The sequence below is a fragment of the Somniosus microcephalus genome, unplaced genomic scaffold (assembly GCF_052327205.1).
Source record: "Somniosus microcephalus isolate GS21.2 unplaced genomic scaffold, FLI_Smic_1.0 unresolved_chr8, whole genome shotgun sequence".
In the NCBI taxonomy this organism is placed as follows: domain Eukaryota; kingdom Metazoa; phylum Chordata; class Chondrichthyes; order Squaliformes; family Somniosidae; genus Somniosus; species Somniosus microcephalus.
This window is the reverse complement of record NW_028225186.1, coordinates 34,697,719-34,717,139: the sequence shown is the minus strand read 5'-3', so window position 1 is coordinate 34,717,139 and position 19,421 is coordinate 34,697,719.

Below are 19,421 nucleotides of genomic sequence, written 5' to 3'. Positions count from 1 at the left end.
GGATAAATCTTCATTTAGAAAGAGACGGATTATTCAAGGATAGTCAGCAAGGATTTGTTAAGGGAAAGTCGTGTCTGACAAATTTGATTGCATTTTTTGAGGAGCTAACAAGGAGGGTAGATGAGGGTATTTCATTGGATGTAGTGTATATGGACTTTAGCAAGGCTTTTGATAAGGTTCCACATGGCAGATTTTCATGAAGTTTAATGCCCATGGGATCCAAGGCAAACTCTCAAGTTGGATTAAAAATGGCTCGGAGACAGGAGGCAGAGGGCTGATTTTGTGACTGGAAGATTGATTCCTGTGGGGTTCTGCAGGGCTCAGTACTAGGCCCCTTGCTTTTTGAGGTATATTTCAGCGATCTAGGCTTGTATATAGGGGTTATGATAAAGAAGTTTGCAGAAGATATTAAAATCGGCTGTGTGGTTGATACTGAAGAAGGACGCTGTAGACTGTAGGAAGATATCAATATATTGTTCAGGTGGGCAGAAAAGTTTCAAATGAAATTCAATCCGGACAAGTGTGAGGTAATGCACTTGGGGAGGGCTAACACAGAAAGGGAATACACATTAAATGGTAGGACACAGTAGTGCAGAGAAACAAAGTCGCCTTGCTGTTTGTAGTGTACATTAATGATTTAGATCTGAATGTAGGAGATATGATGTGTAAGTTCGCAGATGACACGAAAATTAGTGGAGTGGTAAATAGCGAGGAGGGAAGACTCAGGCTACAGGACAATATAGACGGGTTGGTCAGATGGGCAGAACATTGTCAAATTGAATTGAATTAAAAAGTGTGAGGTGATGCATTTTGGGAGGGCTAAGAAGGCAAGGGAATAAACAATGGATGGTAGTGCCGCAGTTTAGACAGAGGATTAGTGGGACCTTGGTGTGCATGTACATAGATCATTAAAGGCAGTAGGACAGATAGATAAGTTGGTTAAGAAGGCATATAAAATACTGGCCTTCATTAGCCAAGGCATAGAATATAAGAGCAGAGAGGTTATGATGGAGCTGTACAAAACGCTAGTTCGGCCACAGCTGGAATACTGTGTGCAGTTCTTGTTGCCAAACTATTGGAAGGATAAGATGGCATTAGGGAGGGTGCAGAGGAGATTCACCATGATGTTCCCAGGGCTGGAGCGTTTCAGCTATGAAGAGAGACTGGAGATGCTGGGGTTGTTTTCCTTAGATCAGAGAAGGCTGAGGGGGGACCTGATTGACGTGAACAAAATTATGAGGGGCATAGTTAGGGTAGATAGAAAGGAACTTATACACTTAGCAGAGGGGTCAGTAACCAGGCGGCATACATTAAAGGCAATGGACAGGAGGTTTAGAGGGGATTTGAGGAAAAACTTTTTCACCCAGGGGGTGGTTGGAATCTGGAACTCATTGCCGGAAATGCTGTTAAAGGCAGGAACCATCACAACATTCAAGGGGCATTTAGATGAGCACTCGAAACGCCATAGCATACAAGACTACGACCCAAGTCCTGGAAAATGGGATTAGAATTGATAGGGCTTGATGGCCGGCGCAAACACGATGGGCCAAAGGCCTCTTTCTGTGCTGTATGACTCTATGACTCTATGACTTTGGAGTGCATGTCCACAGGTCCCTGATGGTAGCAGGCCAGGTAGGTAAGGTGGTTATGGAGGCATACGGAATGCTTGAATTCATTAGCCATGGCATAATATAGAAGAGCCTGGGGTTTATGCTTCAACTCTATGAAACACTAGTTAGGCCTCAGCTAGGGTACTGTGTGCAATTCTGGTCACCTCATTAGAGGAAAGATGTATTTGCACTGGCGAGGGTACAGAGGAGATTTACAAGGATTGCCAGTTGTAGAGAATGTTAGCTATGAGGAAGGATTGGATAGGCTGGGTCTATTTTCCTTGGAACAGAGGAGGCTGAGGGGAGACCTTACTGAGGTGTACAAAATTATGAGGGGCATAGCTAAAGTGGATAAAGTATTTTGCGAAGTGTTATTCGAGCCATTCGTTCTGACTGCCAGGCTCCAGACAGAGCTCACAGTGAACAGACAGGGCTCACCCTCGCGGGTTAGGACCTTGTCCCACACCACAAAAAACTTTCTGCCGCCCAACAACTTCCTGACATTCCCCTCCAGATCCTGACCTTCTCCCTCTCCTCAAATTCTTGACCTTCACCCCTGAGTTCCTGACCTCCTTCCACCATGCTCCCTGAACCCCTCCCTGCCCCCCGGGGTCCTGACCTTCTCCCCCTGCCCATAAACCTGACCATCCCCGTGGCTTTGATGGGATAATTACTAGTCCTAGCCCCTTTAGGGTTACCCCTGATCTGGTGTATTTCTCAGACGTTCACTATCAACTAAAGTCTGAGGTAGCCGAATCCTAAAGACACTTAATTGGGTCTAAAGGTCCAGATTATCTCTCCCTAATGGAAAGGAACAACCTGAAAAGGTTACCGTCCTCCAGATGGCACTTTTAATAAGATTTGCTGCACTGTAATGTTCCGGATATTATGTAGGTCCGGAAACTCCTCCAGAATTCTGCAACTACTCATTAAAGAGTGAACAGATATTGAGTCGGCGATTTTTTGATACAGAAGACTTATTTGAGAATTCTGAAAATATATTGATTTATTAAAGAACCAACATGTAATTTACAGGTGGTGAGTCAATTGCAAAATTAACAGTTGCATAAAGAGAAAACTTACAGTCTTATATCAGAGAACCTTACTTTCAAATCTTCACTTCGCTACACTTTTACAGTTCTTTAAAGTCTACAGGATATCCACCAACATCAAACACCTTTGATCCCCAAGGCACCAAGATTGGAGACTTACAGAGCCGCCTCTGAAGCCGAGAATTGCTTTGCCGTTTAAAGCGACTCTGTTATCCCATTTGACAGTTCAATATTTGTACCGTTTTCCAGTGGCATTTTGTATAAGGTTTTCTGCTAATGTAAGCAAATTACCTCTCGTCATTTTCCTGTTGACCTCTGCCAGACTCATGTCTCATCTCGAGGTGTTCTAATTTTACGATATAAAAGATGGTGTGACAGCAGGTGTTCCTTACTTTATGTCAATTTTACTAGGGCAGATGTTCCTTACTTTATGACATCTTTACGATGTGTAAATTAGACCAACTTATCCAGGGTGAGTCATTGTTTCGTTCCAAACATTTCAGCCTGTCAGAGCCCTGAACCTTCTGTTTCGATAAGGTTATTTATGCAGGGTCCACAACTATCTTATCTTAATAGCCAGAATGATTTCATCGATATTTCATAGTTAGGTTTCTAGATTTCCAAACCCAGGTTGTCATGTTTAAATAAGGCCAGAGATATGTCTTAAGATAGTGTATTTTTCTGAATAGGTTATATGGCTTATTCCTGCACAGCTTCCTCACCTTCTCCCCCAACAAGTTCTGGACCGTCCCCACCCTTAGATGGGGTATAGTGAGTGGCTCACGGAATAAGAACATATTTATTGGGTATAAAGTGAATGGTGACAGTTTCATGACTTCCGGATTTTGCCCAGTCCAATGATGTCACTTGCCTCACATGGGCCGGGCTTTCCAAGACATCAACCAGGTCTCAGGGAGGAGAGGGAGAACGTGGTTCGGGTGCAAATATGGTGGGATTGGAAGAACGTGATGGGTCTTACAATCTGGATCACGTTCTCGCTCTCACTCCCCTTTAGACCAAATCACGTTCTTGCCCCAACCTCAATATGCTCACGTGCTCCACCCCTGAGTTCCTGACAATGTTTCCCCCGAGTTTCTTACCTGCTCTCCCACCTCCAAGCTTCTCTCCTCTCTCCTCCGATCCACTCTCATTCCCTTGGATCCTTTCTCACCCCCAACGACCTCCACTCTCTTTCCCCCTTCGATCTCCTCCCTTTTCCCTCCCTTCGATAATCTTACATTCCCCCTCTGATCTCTGCTCTTTCTAATTTTCTCTTGCTTTCTTTGACCTCTCTCTCTCCAACCTCCCTCCTCTCACATCCGATCTCTTCTTTCTCCCCAATCTCTCTCTTTATGCAATCTCGTCTCTCACTCCGATTGCCTCTCCCTCACCCTGCTCTCTCTCTCTCCGAATTCCTCTCTCACTCCAATGTCCTCTCTCACCCCTTCTTTCTCGCTGATCTTGTTTCCCTCCACCCTCCGATCTCCTCTGTCCCTCCCATCCACTCTCTCCCTCACCCTCCCATCTCCTCTTTTCCATTGCTCTCTCTCCTATTTCTCCATCCGCACTCCGATCTCATATCACTCTGATCTCCTTTCTCTCCCTTCCAATCGCTTCTCTCTCTCTACGATCTCGCCTCACTTTCCGATCTATTCTATCTCCGATCTCCACTCTCTCCAATCGCCTCTGCATCCCCACTCTGATATCCTCTCTCGCCCCGATCTCTTGTTTCCCCTCTGATGTCTCTCTCTCTCTCTCTCTGATCTCTTGTCTCCCATCTGATCTCCCCTCTCCCTCCAATCTCCTTTCTCCCCTCGATTAACCTCGCTTTATCCAATTTCCACTCTCTCCGCTCCGACCTCCTCCCCCCAGCACTTCCACATTCTCTCCCCCTCCGAGAGAAAACGGGGAATTATAGATTGGTAAGCCTGACATCGCTAGTGGGGAAATGCTAGAGTCCATTATAAAAGATGTAATAGCAGAGCACTTGGAAAACAATGACAGGATCGGAAAAAGTCAGCATGGATTTACAAAAGGTAAATCGTGCTTGACTAATCTACGGGAATTTTTTGAGGATGTAACTGGCAAAATGGATAAGGGAGAACCAGTGCATGTGGTGTATTTGGACTTTCAGCAGGCTTTTGATAAGGTCCCGCATAAGAGATTAGCGTGTAAAGTTAAAGCACATAGGATTGGGGGCAAGTCATTGACTTGGATAGAGAACTGGTTGGCAGACAGAAAGCAAAGTGTTGCAATAAACGGGTCTTTCTCCGAGTGGCAGGCAGTGAGCAGTGGGGTACCGCAGGGATCGGTCCTTGGGCCCCAGCTACTCAAAATATATATTAATGATCTAAACAAGGGAACTTGATGTAATATCTCCAAATTTGCAGACAACACAAAGCTGGGTGGGCGTGTGTGCTGTCAGGAGGATGCCGAGAAACTCCAGGATGATTTGGACAGGTTGGGTGATTGGACCAAAGCATGTCAGATGCAATATAAAGTGGATAAATGCGAGGTTATCCACTTTGGTGTCAAAAACAGGAAGGCCTGTTATATCTGAATGGCAATAGATTGGGAGAAGGGGAAGTGCAACGAGAGCTGGGTGTCCTTGTGCACCAGTCGCTGAAAGTAAGCATGCAGGTGCAGCAGGCGGTTAAGAAGGGAAATGGCATGTTGGCCTTCGTATCGAGAGGATTTGAGTACTGGCACAAGGATGTGTTGCTGCAGTTATACAGGGCCATGGTGAGACCACATCTTGAGTATTGTGTGCAGTTTTGGTCGCATTATCTGAGGAAGGATGTTCTTGCCATGGAAGGTGTTCCGTGAAGATTCACCAGGCTGATACCTGGGATGGCAGGAATGACGTATGAGGAGAGATTGGGTCGATTGGGCTTGTACTCGCTGGCGTTTAGAATAATGAGAGGGGATCTCATTGAAATGTATAAAATTCTGACAGGACTGGACAGACTAGATGCTGGAAGGATGTTCCCAATGGTCGGGAATCCAGAACCAGGGTTCACAGTCTAAGCATAAGGGGTAGGCCATTTAGGACAAAATGAGGAGGTATTTCTTCACCCAGAGAGTGGTGAACCTTTGGAATTCTCTACCACGAAGGCAGTAGAGGCCAATACATTAAATATATTGAAGAAGGAGTTCGATATATTACTTAAGGCTAAAGGTATCAAGGGGTATGAGGAGAAAGCAGGGACCGGGCACTGAATTTGGAGGATCAGCCATGATCGAATTTAATGGCGGAGCAGGCTCAAGGGGCCGAATGGCCTACTCCTGCTCCTATCTTCTATGTTTCTATGTTTCCCTCTCTCTCCCGCCTTCGATCCTCTCTCTCCCCTTTCGATCCTCGATAGTCCCCTGCCCCAAACCCCATCATCAACGGACCCACTGATCTTCACTGCACGGAACCGAGGAAAGAGTGGCCCACATGCAGACCGCAATTGTGTACTGCACATGCGCGGCTCCAGTATAAAGTGCACATGCGCAGAAAGGGATATGGTGTGAATGTGTGGCTCCAATATACAGTGTGCATGTTCAGAAGGCCACAAAGATGTTCATGCAATTAATCACAGCGATTGTAGTATGAGAGTAAATAAGTCTTACTGCAATTATGTAGAGGCCTGGTGAGATCACACCCGAGTATTGTGTACAGGTTTGGTCTCATTACCATGGAAGGAAATAATTGCCATAGAGGGAGTGCAACAAAGGTTTACTTGACGAAGGTTCACCAGAGTGATTCCTGGGATTGGGGATTGCCTTATGAGTAGAGACAGAGGAGAGTACGCCTGCAAGGTGATCTCATTGAAGCATTCTTACGGGGCTTGAAGCGTACATGCTCAGGGGAAGATTCCTCTGGCTGGGGCCTGTAGAACTAGGGGTCACATACGGGTCCGCAATTTAGGTTTGAGATGATGAGAATTTTCTTCACTCAAAGGATTGTGAATTGTTGCAATTTTCTAACCCAGGGATCCTTTACATGTCCACAGTCAGTGGTCAGTCATTGAGTAAATTCATGACAGAGATCAATCGGTTTTTGGATTTTCATTGAATGAAGGAATTTGGGGTTAGTGCGCAAAGGTGCGATTGACGTATAATTTCAGCTGTGCTCTTATTGAATGGTGGAGCAGGCTCGACGAGCCGAATGGCCTACTCCTGCTCCTATTTCTTATGTTCTTATGTAGTAAAATGAGACTCTTCATCCACCTCACCATCAGGACTGTTCACACAGCTCAACACTGGGATCATAGAAAAATAATTTGCAATTAAACTTTGCATGAAATTTTAAAGAAATTTTTAATTATTTTGTTTGGCCTATCCTCAAATGAAAATATCATGTTGCAAACAAATCCTTGGAGGAAAGGCGGTTCATTAAATCTGTTTGTTTGGTGGACTGAGACAAATATCCCTGATCACTCTCCCCAGATTACTGACTCCGTGGAGATTTCTCTATGGTTTATCTAAGGTCTCCTCTTTTTCAGCCTTTACATTCACACAGTCAGAGCTGTGTGCCTGGCCGAACAGATATTGGTGCTTCACGTAAGAAATGGGATACCCAGTCATTTTCCAGATAGAACTCATTTACTACCCGGTTCTTGCAGCCCTCGGTGTTCCTGGTAAGAAAGTAAAACGAGACAGTAAAAGTTGAATATTAATGTGTGACTGGTCAGGCTATCCATTCCATGTTTGTGGTTATCAGTTACTTAACTGATTGTCTTGTTTTCTTAATGTGATGTCTTAATTGAAATTCCAATGTTGCTTGAATTTTCTGTACAGACAATGTTGAAACAATGATCCCCTTTATGGTTTTCAGCAGAAACTCTTCCCGAGAGTTGACGCTGACATTCGATCAGACATTAATTAGTAACTCTTTTAATATCCTGATGTTGTTAATTGTGTATGACGGGTAACGTGGTTATTTTAATAATTATTGCTTTGCAGCATTATTTCATGTTTACATTGGCTTTCACTGCAGATGATTATCTTGTTGTCTTGGCCGTCACTCCAGCTCCAACTGTTTTTCTGGTTGCTTTAAATGGAAGGAAAAATCCGGTGATTTCTGTTAGCGGTGTGCGATCTAACCCGCCTGATTTACTTTCTCACCGAACTTTGTATTGTCAGCAAACCTGCATGCAGTACAGTGGGTCCGTTCATCTAAGTCATTGATAGAGATTGTAAATAGCTGAGGCCCAATCACTGGTCGTTGCGCTTCCTCACTAGTTACAGCCAGGCAACTCGAACATCATCGAGCTCTCAGTCGAGATGGAGAGTGAGGAAATTGAATCAGAGACTAAGGTCCAGAACTTAAATAAAGGGAATTACGAGGGTATGAGACGGGAATTGGGTAAGATTGATTGGGTGGTGTTTCTGGGGGGATTGACAGTGGTTAGACAATGGCAAGCATTCAAAGATAGAATGGAAGAATTCCAGAACATGTTTATACCGGTTTGGCATAAAAATAAACCTAAAAAGGTGACTCAACCGTGGATAACGAGGGAAATTAGGGACAGCATAAAATAAAAAAAAAGGGCATATCAACCGGCAAAAAAAAAGCACCAGACCGGAAGATTGGGGGCAGTACAGGATACAGCAAAAGAGGACAAAGGGATTAATCAGGAAGGGGAAAATAGAATACGAAAGTAAACTTGCAGCAAACATAAAGACAGACTGCAAAAGCTTTTATCGGTATATCAGGAGGAAAAGACTGGTAAAATCCCAAGTCGGTCCCTTGCAGTCCGATTCGGGAGAATATATAATGGAGAATAAGGAAATGGCAGACCAATTAAACTCATACTTTGGTTCTGTATTCACAAAGGAGGACACAAATAACCTCCCAGGAATATCGGCAAACATAGGGACTAATGAGAGGGAGGAGCTGACAGAAATTAGTATCTCTAGGGATATGGTGTTGGGTAAGTTGAGGGGACTGAAGGCCGACAAATCCCCGGGGCCTGATAAACTACATCCTAGGGTACTTAAGGAGGTGGCCCTGGAGATAGCAGATGCTCTAAGGATCATCTTCCGGAACTCCATTGACTCGGGAACAGTACCCGTGGATTGGAGGGTAGCTAATGTTACCCCAATATTTAAAAAGGGGGGTAGAGAGAAAGCAGGGAATTATAGACCAGTAAGCCTTACATCGGTTGTGGGCAAAATGCTAGAGTCCATTATTAAGGATAAAATAGCGGAGCACTTGACAAATGGGGAAAGGATCGGACAGAGTCAACATGGATTTACAAAGGGTAAATCGTGTTTGACTAATCTGCTGGAATTTTTTGAGGAAGTAACTGGTAAAATAGACGGGGGAGAGCCAGTGGATGTGGTGTACCTTGACTTCCAGAAAGCCTTCGATAAGGTTCCACACAAAAGGTTATCATGCAAAATTAAGGCTCATGGGATTGGGGGCAAAGTATTAACGTGGATAGAGAACTGGCTGGCGGATAGAAAACAGAGAGTTGGAATAAACGGCTCGTTTTCGGAGTGGCAGGCAGTGACCAGCGGGGTGCCGCAAGGATCTGTCCTGGGACCCCAGCTTTTCACAATATATATAAATGATCTGGATCAGGGAATTGGATGCAATATTTCCAAATTCGCTGACGATACTAAACTAGGAGGAGGGATGGGCTCTGATGAGGATGTCAGGAGGCTACAGTGCGATTTGGACAGGTTGGGGGAATGGGCGTATACGTGGCAGATGCACTATAATGTGAATAAATGCGAGGTTATCCACTTTGGGGGTAAAAACAGGAGGGTAGATTATTATCTAAATGGCAATAGATTGGGAGATGGGGAAGTGCAGAGGGACCTGGGTGTTCTTGTGCACCAGTCACTGAAGGAGAGCATGCATGTGCAACAGGCGATTAAGAAGGCAAATGGTATGTTGGCCTTCATATCAAGGGGGTTCGAGTATAGGAATAGGGATACCTTACTACAGCTGTACAAGGTGCTGGTGAGACCGCATCTGGAGTATTGTGTACAGTTTTGGTCGCCCCATCTGCGGAAGGATGTTCTTGCCATGGAAAGAGTGCAACGGCGATTCACCAGGCTGATACCTGGAATGGCGGGAATGACCTACGAAGAGAGAGATTAAATAGTTTGGGCTTGTACTCACTGGAGTTTAGAAGATTGAGAGGGGATCTCATCGAAACATATAAAATTATGGCAGGCCTGGACAGGCTGAATTTAGAGAGAATGTTTCCAATGGCCGGGGAGCACAGAACCAGGGGCCACAGTCTAAAAATAGCGGGCAAATCATTTAAAACAGAGATGAGGAAGAATTTCTTCACTCAAAGAGTGGTGAGCCTGTGGAATTCCCTGCCACAGAGGGCTGTGAAGGCTAATTCAATAAATGTTTTCAAGAGAGAATTGGATATATTTCTGAAGGCTAAGGGGATTAAGGGTTACGGAGAAAAGGCGGGGACGGGGTACTGAACTGATAAGATCAGCTATGATCTCAGACGAAGATCAGCCATGATCTCATTGAATGGCGGAGCAGGCTCGAAGGGCCGAATGGCCTACTCCTGTTCCTATCTCTATGTTTCTATGTTTCTATGTTTCTATGACCCGTTTATTCCTAATAATTTTTTTTCTGTCCGTTAACCAATCCTCAATCCATGCAACAATATTATCCTTAATTTCACGAGCCCTAATGTGGTGTGGCACCGGATCGAATGTTTTTTGAAAATCCAAATAAAATACATCTACTGGTTCCCCCATAACAACCCTGCTAGTTACACCCTCAAAAACAGTAACAAATTTGTCAAACACGCTTTAACTTTCGTAATTGTGCGTTGAATCTGCCCAACCATATAATGATTGTCTGTTACCACAGCCCTAATAATAGATTCTAACTTTTCCGTGCAACAGTACAAAAGGGGTGGGGTCGGATTGGCCGCCCATTAAACATAGCACCGGATGTTCATTTTCAGTGCAGTCAATGCCTCTGAATATCAGGTGCTGCATATAACAGGCGGCCGATCCAATACCGTACATTGTGTTCAACTGCCTGACACGGTCTTCTACGCTACATATATTGCAATTGGGTGAGAGAGCGCATTCCATGCAGTACAGAACATAATCTAAGAGTGTGAGGGAGTGATCTCCATGCTGTACAGACCACATTCCAACAATGTATAAAAGCGCACAGCATGCTGTAAATACCATAACCCAACAGAATTCACACTCCGTGCAGAACAGATCTTAACCTAGCAATGTGAGAGAGTTATCGCCATGCTGTACAGGCCATAATCCAATGATGTGAGAGAATGCACTCTATGCTGTACAGCGCATAACCCGACAATGTGAGAGAAAGATCTGCATGCTGTACAGACAATAACCTAACAATGTGAGAGAGTGATCTCCATGCTGTACAGACCATAAGCTAACAATGTGAGAGAGAGATCTCCATTCTGTACAGACCGTAACCTAACAATGTGAGAGAGTGATCTCCATTGCTGTACAGACCATAAGCTAACAATGTGAGAGAGAGATCTCCATGCTGTACAGACCATAACCCAACCATGTGAGAGAGTGATCTCCATGCTGTACAAACCAAATCCAACAATGAGAGAGTGATCTCCAAGCTGCACAGACGTTAACCCAACAATATGAGAGAATGATCTCCATGATGTACAGATTACATCCAAACAATGTGAGAGAGTGATCTCCATAATGTACAGATTACATCCAAGCAATGTGAGAGAGTGATCTCCCCGCTGTACAAACCATAACCCAACAAAGTGAGAGAGCGATCTCCATGCTATGGAGACCATAACCCTACAATTTGAGAGAGCGATCTCCATGATGTACAGACTATATCCAAACAATGTGAGAGAGTGAGCTCCACGCTGTACAGACCATAAACCATCAATGTGAGAGAGCGATCCCCATGCTGTACAGACCGTAAACTAACAATGTGAGAGAGTGATCTCCATGCTGTACAAATCATAGCCCAACAATGTGAGAGAGAGATCTCCAAGCTGTAGAGACCATAACCTAACAATGTGCGAGAGTGATCTCCATGCTGTACAAATCATAGCCAAGCAATGTGAGAGAGTGATCTCCAAGCTGCTCAGACCATAACCCAACAATGTGAGAGAGTGATCTCCATGCTGTGTAGACCATAACCCATCAGTGTGAGAGAGCGCTCTCCATGCTGTACAGACCAATTCCAAACAATTTGAGAGAGCGATTTCCATGCTTTACAGACGATATAACAGCAATGTTAGATAATGTGCTCCATGCTGTAGAGACTGTAGTGTTTGTAGCCGTCTACCTTTAAGAGAACTATTGTATGTAACCGTTCACCTTTAAGAGAACTATTTTAGGTGTGGCACTACTTTGTTTGGCTTCTGTATACTGTAATACCGACGGTGACCACACCAGTATATAAGTGTTGTGTCAGGATTTATTGGGCAGATTCGCCCTGACCTTCGAATAGTAAAGTCCTGTTTTAAGTTACTCTTGGAGTCTGTGTATTAATTAACTGAACAACCCACAGACTTTACAGTGGCGACGAGTCCGATCGTACCCTGCGGCAACAATACTTCCGAAGCAGTTAACGAGCGTCGAGAAGAGGCAACCGCCCTCGTCATTCTGCTGGGAGAAAACTCGAGTCTGCAGAGATGGAAAGGAGGAAGAATTCAGAGACAAAGACTTCCATCAGCAACAGGCACTGACTGTCCCTTCTGCCACGGTGAGGAGTGAGCCGATCAGCACGAGAAGCAAGCCGGCCACGGTGACTGTGAGTAAGGGAAAAGTAAAAAGAATAACCGGAGGATAAGGGCGGTGCACTCGACCACGGTCGAGGGGGAAAGGAGCCGGACAGAAGTCGGGTCCAGAGGCGCTGAGACTGGGGCAGCGTGGAGCAAGGAAGCCACGGTACAGACAGGCTGGGGGACGCAACGGCATTGTGAGACCGCTAGACCGCGACCGGCGAAAAAGGCCGGGCAGCAACCGAAGCCAAGAAGCGCTGCGACCGGGAACGTAGGCGCGGGAAGAGATAAAATCAGCCACAGCCGGGGAGGGAAGCACCAGACTGCGAGAGGGCTGGGAGGCGCGATTGGGAGCCGAGTGAGCGGGAGAGGCAGAGCCGACCAAGGGAGACTGAGCGAGAGCCAGTCCAGCGGCTGAAACTGTTCTCCGTCAACGGGGTGCACCCAGCGCCAGTAGAGCCGAGCGAGCGGGAAAGAGACAGAGCCCGAGCAAGGGAGACTGAGCGAGAGCCAGTCCAGCGGCTGAAACTGTGCTCTGTCAACGGGGTGTACCCAGCGCCGGTCGAGACTAGCGAGCGGGAGAGAGACAGAGCCCGAGCAAGGGGAACTGAGCAAGAGCCAGCCCAGCGGCTGAAACTGTTCGCCGTCAACGGGGTGTACCCAGCGCCGGTGGCCCTGCCGAGAAAAGGGAAAGCACTGAAGCCGACGCGCAGGCTGTGAACCTGAAAGCCAGCGGCCGTCGCCCGTGGGGAAAGTGTACCCCTCCCGCCAGGGAAGAAATGCGGGAAGCCGCCATTGGCGGGGAAGAAGACAGAAGCGGGAAACCGCCATTGAAGTGGGCGGGGAGAGAAGATAAGCGCGGGAAACCACCATTTTTGTGGGAACCGCCATCTTGGAAAAAAAAAAAAAATTTTAAGAAATAATTCGTGGTGGTTATCAGGAAGAGAGGAAGATGCCTAAGTGTGGTAACATCAACGATTTTAATTCTGAGGTAGAAGACTGGGCCACGTATGTGGAACGCATTGAGATCTATTGTGAGGTCAATAAAATAGAAGAAGATGACAAAGCTATAACCTTGCTAAACTCGATGGGCGCGAAGACATATGGGCTCTTGGAGCATCTACTATCACCGGCTAAACCGGCGGTTCAGACTTTCGATGATATTGTGGCTGTTCTGAAGGATCACTTGAACCCCACACCGTTGATGTTGGCGGAACGATTCAAATTCTATGCGAGAACGCAACGGAAAGACGAAAGCAATGCAGAATACTTGGTCGAACTGTGTAGACTAGCGAAATACTGCCAGTTTGGAGGGAATCTGACAGAGGCATTGCGAGACAAGTTCGTGTGCGGATTGGCAAAGGAAGGAACGCAGAATGACTACTCGAAGAGAACGACCATACACTTGACAGGGCTGTCCTTATTGCAGCATCGCACGAAGCCGCAGTGAAGGGAACTGCGGAAATGCAGCTAAAGACAGCGGCACTCAGTGTGGATCAAATTGCCTCGACAACAACAAAATGCTATCGTTGTGGGAAGACAACACACGACCAGAACCAATGCTGGTTTAAGAACCAGGAATATAGGAAATGTGGCAAACTGGGTCACATAGCTAAGGTATGCCAGTCAGGGAAGAAGACCAACAACCAAAGGACCAACAACCAAAGGAAGCCATCACAGGAAAAGTACAACAAGATACACAAGGTGGCTGAGAAGAGTTCAGACGAACAGAATTCGGACTCAGACACAAACGGCCAGGAGCTGGGTAGTCTGAGAATTCACAATGTGAGTAAGGAAGCTGACCTACAAACTATCTGGGTCATGCTAAAAATAGCTGGAGTCCAAGTGAAAATGGAGTTCGACACTGGATCAGCTCTATCAGTCATAAATCGAAGGGATTACCACCAGCTATTCTCACATATACCCTTAAGAGATACCAAGTTCGTATTGCAGACATATACGGGGCATAAAGTATACCCCATGGGAAAGATAAGAGTCAAGGTGAGAGATAGGGGTAAAGAACACCCAAGAATGAACTTATATTTACTACCTGAGGGAGGACCACCACTTCTAGGACGGGTGTGGATCAAGAAAATAGACATGGAATGGCACTATCTAAAAGCCATAACGAGTGAGGACTCGGTGCAGACAATCAGCTCAGATTCTGAATCAGATGACGATAAGACCAACCCAAATATGAAAGACAAGGCTAAAATGGACTTGCCGACTAAGGTTGGAAAAACGAAGGCATGCAGAAAGGCTTATGCTCCAGAGAAGATCAAAGTTTCAGAACAGATCTCTACCAAACAACGACAACATAGTTTGACAGAGAATTCTGAGTCTGTTCAGTTTAAGGACATATCCATGACGGAAGAACACCGAGCTCGGACTCAACTTTATTTCAAATTACGACAACAATTAGAACAATTGAGTTACCGTCTCGTACAAGAGATGAAAACAATGAAAAAGTTCTATGACACCGAATGGGAGAATCTGGAAAGACAACAGAAGCAGCTAGCTCAAGCAGAGAGCGACCATAGAGCCATCGTGACCAATCACTGATCACATCTCCCTTATGATGTTCAGGAGTTAGAATATTTGCAGAAAGAAGCAAATGAAGAGGAATCTTCAGGAAGCCAGGACTTTATTCCAGTTCTTCTCTACGACTCCTTACAAGCAGAGTTTGAGAAGTTGAAGGAACAGCATGAACAGGCCCAGGCTTCAATCCTGGAGGGGGTTAACTCGGCAACCTCCGAAAAGCTAGTTTCAGTGGAAGCATATGAGCAACTAAAGGTTGAACATGAGCAAGAAGTCCAAAGGCTGCAGGAAATTCTTGATGAGCTCAAGGCCAAGACAGACTCATCGGTAGAAGTTCCATCCATAGATGAGAAATTAGAGGTGAAAGACATGGCAGAAAATGAAAGTCAAGATGTCCAAGAACTCATAAAAATATTGAAGGAAACCCAAGACAAATATGAGGCGGCAATGGCCAAGGTTCAACAACTTGAAGAACAGATTCAACTGGGAATTCTTTCAGTGAAAGAAAAGGCAACTGTAAGAAACACAGAGACTGTAAGAATGGCCCCTGAACATGAGCTAGAGAGCATCAAGGCGCAACTTCTCCGAGTGCTTAAAGCCAAAGTACAAGAAAAACAAAGGTGAAAGCATTGGAGGAAAAGATGGATGAAATGGAGAAGACTCTGATCCACAGGGTCCCCGTGGAAGAGTTAACGGTCAGCCAACTCCTTCATCTGCTGAGAGACAAGACTCTGCAATGGGAACCATTTGAACACCAGATTCAATCTTCAAAGGGAAGGGGTTCGGAGCTCTCAAAAGTTTGGGGAATAGTTGAGGTAGCAACACAGATTTTACGGGGCTGCCGGAAGTACGCTGAATCACGTCAATGTGAACTACAGAATGTTGAACCAGCTGCTCCAGCAGGAGGATTGAATAGCCCGATCAATCAATCCCCGATGGAAGGGGAAGTATTGGAATCACAAATGAGGTCATTAGTGAAGGATTGGCAGGAAACCCAGGAAGAGCGGGATGAATACGAACGCATGAAGAAGTCTCTTCAGGAAAGATGTCTAGGGAGGGAACAACAGTCGTCTAACGTCGAGCTGGGTAAGGAAGAAGTAGCAGGCCCTCTTGCTAGACTAGCTCAGGACGACACCGAATATTTGAGTGACACGGAATTATACGATGACTTGGTCTGCCCAGCTTGTGATGAAAACTCCCAAAGTGCAGAAATCAGGATGAAGCACTTAAAGTCTAAGGAACATAGGGAGATGGTGGCGCTACAGCTGGCAGCGGATAAGGGAGCCCCGAGAGTCTCCAAGAAGCAGAAAAGAAAAAGACGAAGCAGAAGACGATAACCATCTAAATCATTATCACTTCTATCAGATCATGCACGTGGGCCCTACGAAGGAGGCCAAATCAGTTGGAAAGTAGGAAAAATTACCAAGGCAGTCCAGCTGTTTGTAAAAGTCAGCACTGCTGGTTCAGCAGGATGGAAGTTCAAGCTGTTAAGACAAGGGAAAGACTATTGGATGAGTCACGCTAGAAATGTGAACCGGCTACACCACAGAGATGTTGTTCGGACCGAGTCAAGACCAGAGACTGAATCTGTGAACTGTTCCCGCAGAGACTGAATCTGTGAACTGTTTCCCGCAGAGACTATATCTGTGAATTGTTTACATGAAGTTGATTATATGTTATGTTTAATGGGGAATAAGTATGTTGTAAGCTAAAAAGGGAGGATTGTAGTGTATGTACCCGTCTACCTTTAAGAGAACTATTGTATGTAACCGTTCACCTTGAAGAGAACTATTTTAGGTGTGGCACTACTTTGTTTGGCTTCTGTATACTGTAATACCGACGGTGACCACACCAGTAAATAAGAGTTGTGTCAGGATTTATTGGGCAGATTCGCCCTGACCTTCGAATAGTAAAGTCCTGTTTTAAGTTACTCATGGAGTCTGTGTATTAATTAACAAAACAACCCACAGACTTTACAGAGACCATAACCTAACAATGTGAGAGAGTAAGCTCCGTGCTGTACAAATCATAAGCCAACAATGTGAGAAAGTGACCTCCCAGCTGTACAGACGATAACCCAACAATGTGAGAGAGTGATCTCCATGCTGTGGAGACCATAACCCATCAATGTGAGAGAGCGATCTCCATGCAGTACAGACCATATCCCAACAATGTGAGAGAGTGATCTCCATGCTGAACAGACCATAACCCAACGATGTGTGAGAGTTATCTCCATGCTGTACAGGCCATAAGCTAACAATGTGAGGGAGAGATCTCCATGCTGTACAGATCATAACCTAACAATGTGAGGGAGTGATCTCCATGCTGTACAGATCATAACCTAACAATGTGAGAGAGTGATCACCATGCTGTCGAAACCAAACCCAACATTGTGAGAGAGTGAACTCCAAGCTGCACAGACGTTAACCCAACAATGTGAGAGAGCGCACTCCATGCTGTGGAGACCATAACCCAACAATTTGTGAGAGCGATCTCCATGCTGTACAGATTATATCCAAACAATGTGAGAGAGTGATCTCCTTGCTGTACAGACAGTAATCCAACAATGTGAGAAAGTGATGTCCATGCTGTACAGACGATAACACAACAATGTGAGAGAGTGATCTCCATGCTGTACAGACGATAACACAACAATGTGAGATAGTGATCTCCATGCTGTGGAGACCATAATCCAAGAAGGTGAGAGAGTGGTCTCCATGCTGTACAGACCATAACCCAACAATGTGAGAGAGTGATCTCCATGCTGTGCAGAACATAACCCAACAATGTGAGAGAGTGATCTCCATGCTGTACAGATGATAACACAACAATGTGAGAGATTGATCTCCATGCTTTAGAGACCATAACCTAACAATGTGAGAGAGTGATCTCCATGCTTTAGAGACCTTAACCTAACAATGTGAGAGAATGACCTCCATGCTGTACAAATGATATCCCAACAATGTGAGAGACTGATCTCCAAGCTGCACAGATCTTAACCCAACAATGTGAGAGAGTGATCTCCATGCTGTACAAATCATAATACAACAATGTGAGAGTGTGATCTGCAAGCTGCACAGACGATAGCCCAATAATGTGAGAGAGTGATCTCCATGCTGTACAGGCCATAACACAAAAATGTTAGAGAGTGATCTCCATGCTGAACAGGTTATAAGCCAACAATGTGAGAGAGTTATCTCCATGCTGTACAGACCAATACACAACAGTACAGAAATAATTCGCAGTTACTTTGATTTGGAGAAGCTGGTACAAGATAAAGGGGCCGCTGATTTCTCAGTCTGTCACATTTTCCAGAAATAGCGCAATAAATTGTACCTCAGTACCATTGTCTGCATCTGATCTCAACCACGTTTTCATTCATCACTTACATTCAGTTCCAACATTTGTCACTGATTTCTCTGCCCGGCAATGAACAGATTTTAAATTCACAACTATATTTAATTCGAAGCTAGAAAACTGATGTTTCAATACTTTCTTAATGAAGATCAGATGGTTCATTTTGAAAAGAAAATGTTTTGGGACATTCTGGAGGTAAATTTGTTGCTTCCTGTTTCTTACAGTGAACCTGGTGGCGATTGTGATTCTGTCACGAGGAAAGTGTGGTCTCTCCAAATGCATCACTCGCTACCTGGTGGCCATGGCAACGGCGGATCTAATGGTGGTTATCATCGATGTAATATTAGATCGGCTTAACAGATTTTATCTGTCAATTAGTTTCCTGTTTCTGACTCCTCTCCGTGCTTTGAATATTGTCGCATATATTGTCGCTGTAGAATGTTCAGTTTGGTTTACTGTCGCCTTCACATTTGATCGCTTTGTAGCAAATTGCTGTCAGAAGCTGCAATCAAAATATTGCACCGAGTAAACAGTGACCGTGGTTATCGCCACTGTGTGTGTGTTGAGCTGTGTGAGGAGTGTTCCCTTTTACTTTATAGTGGAACCTTCCTTTATCATGGACAACGTGCCCTGGTATTGTGTTCCAACAGCTGATTATTTGGCTTCCCCTTGTGGAAGGCATTCGAGTGGATCGACAGCCTCATCACCCCTTTATTACCAATACTTTTAATTCTGTTGTTCAATGCTCTGACCATCAGACATATTATAGCAGCAAATCGAGCCCGCAGGGGACTACGGAACAACAGTGAGAATCAGAATGATGTGGAGATGAAGAATCGGAGAAAATCCATGATCTTGCTTTTCAGTATTTCTGCCAATTTCGTACTGTTGTTGGTGACGTATGTTGTTCATTCGGTGAACTGGCCAGTGATAAACTATTACGCAGACCTATATCTCAGTAATCCGATATATATCACTCAGCAAGTTGGATTTATGCTGCATCTGCTCAGTTCCTGCACAAACACTTGTATCTATGGACTGACACAGAGGAAATTCAGAGAGGAGCTGAAGAAAGGGGTGAAATATTTGTTTACACTAAATGGGAAGTTATAAGAATAAAATTACTTGCATTTCTATCACGC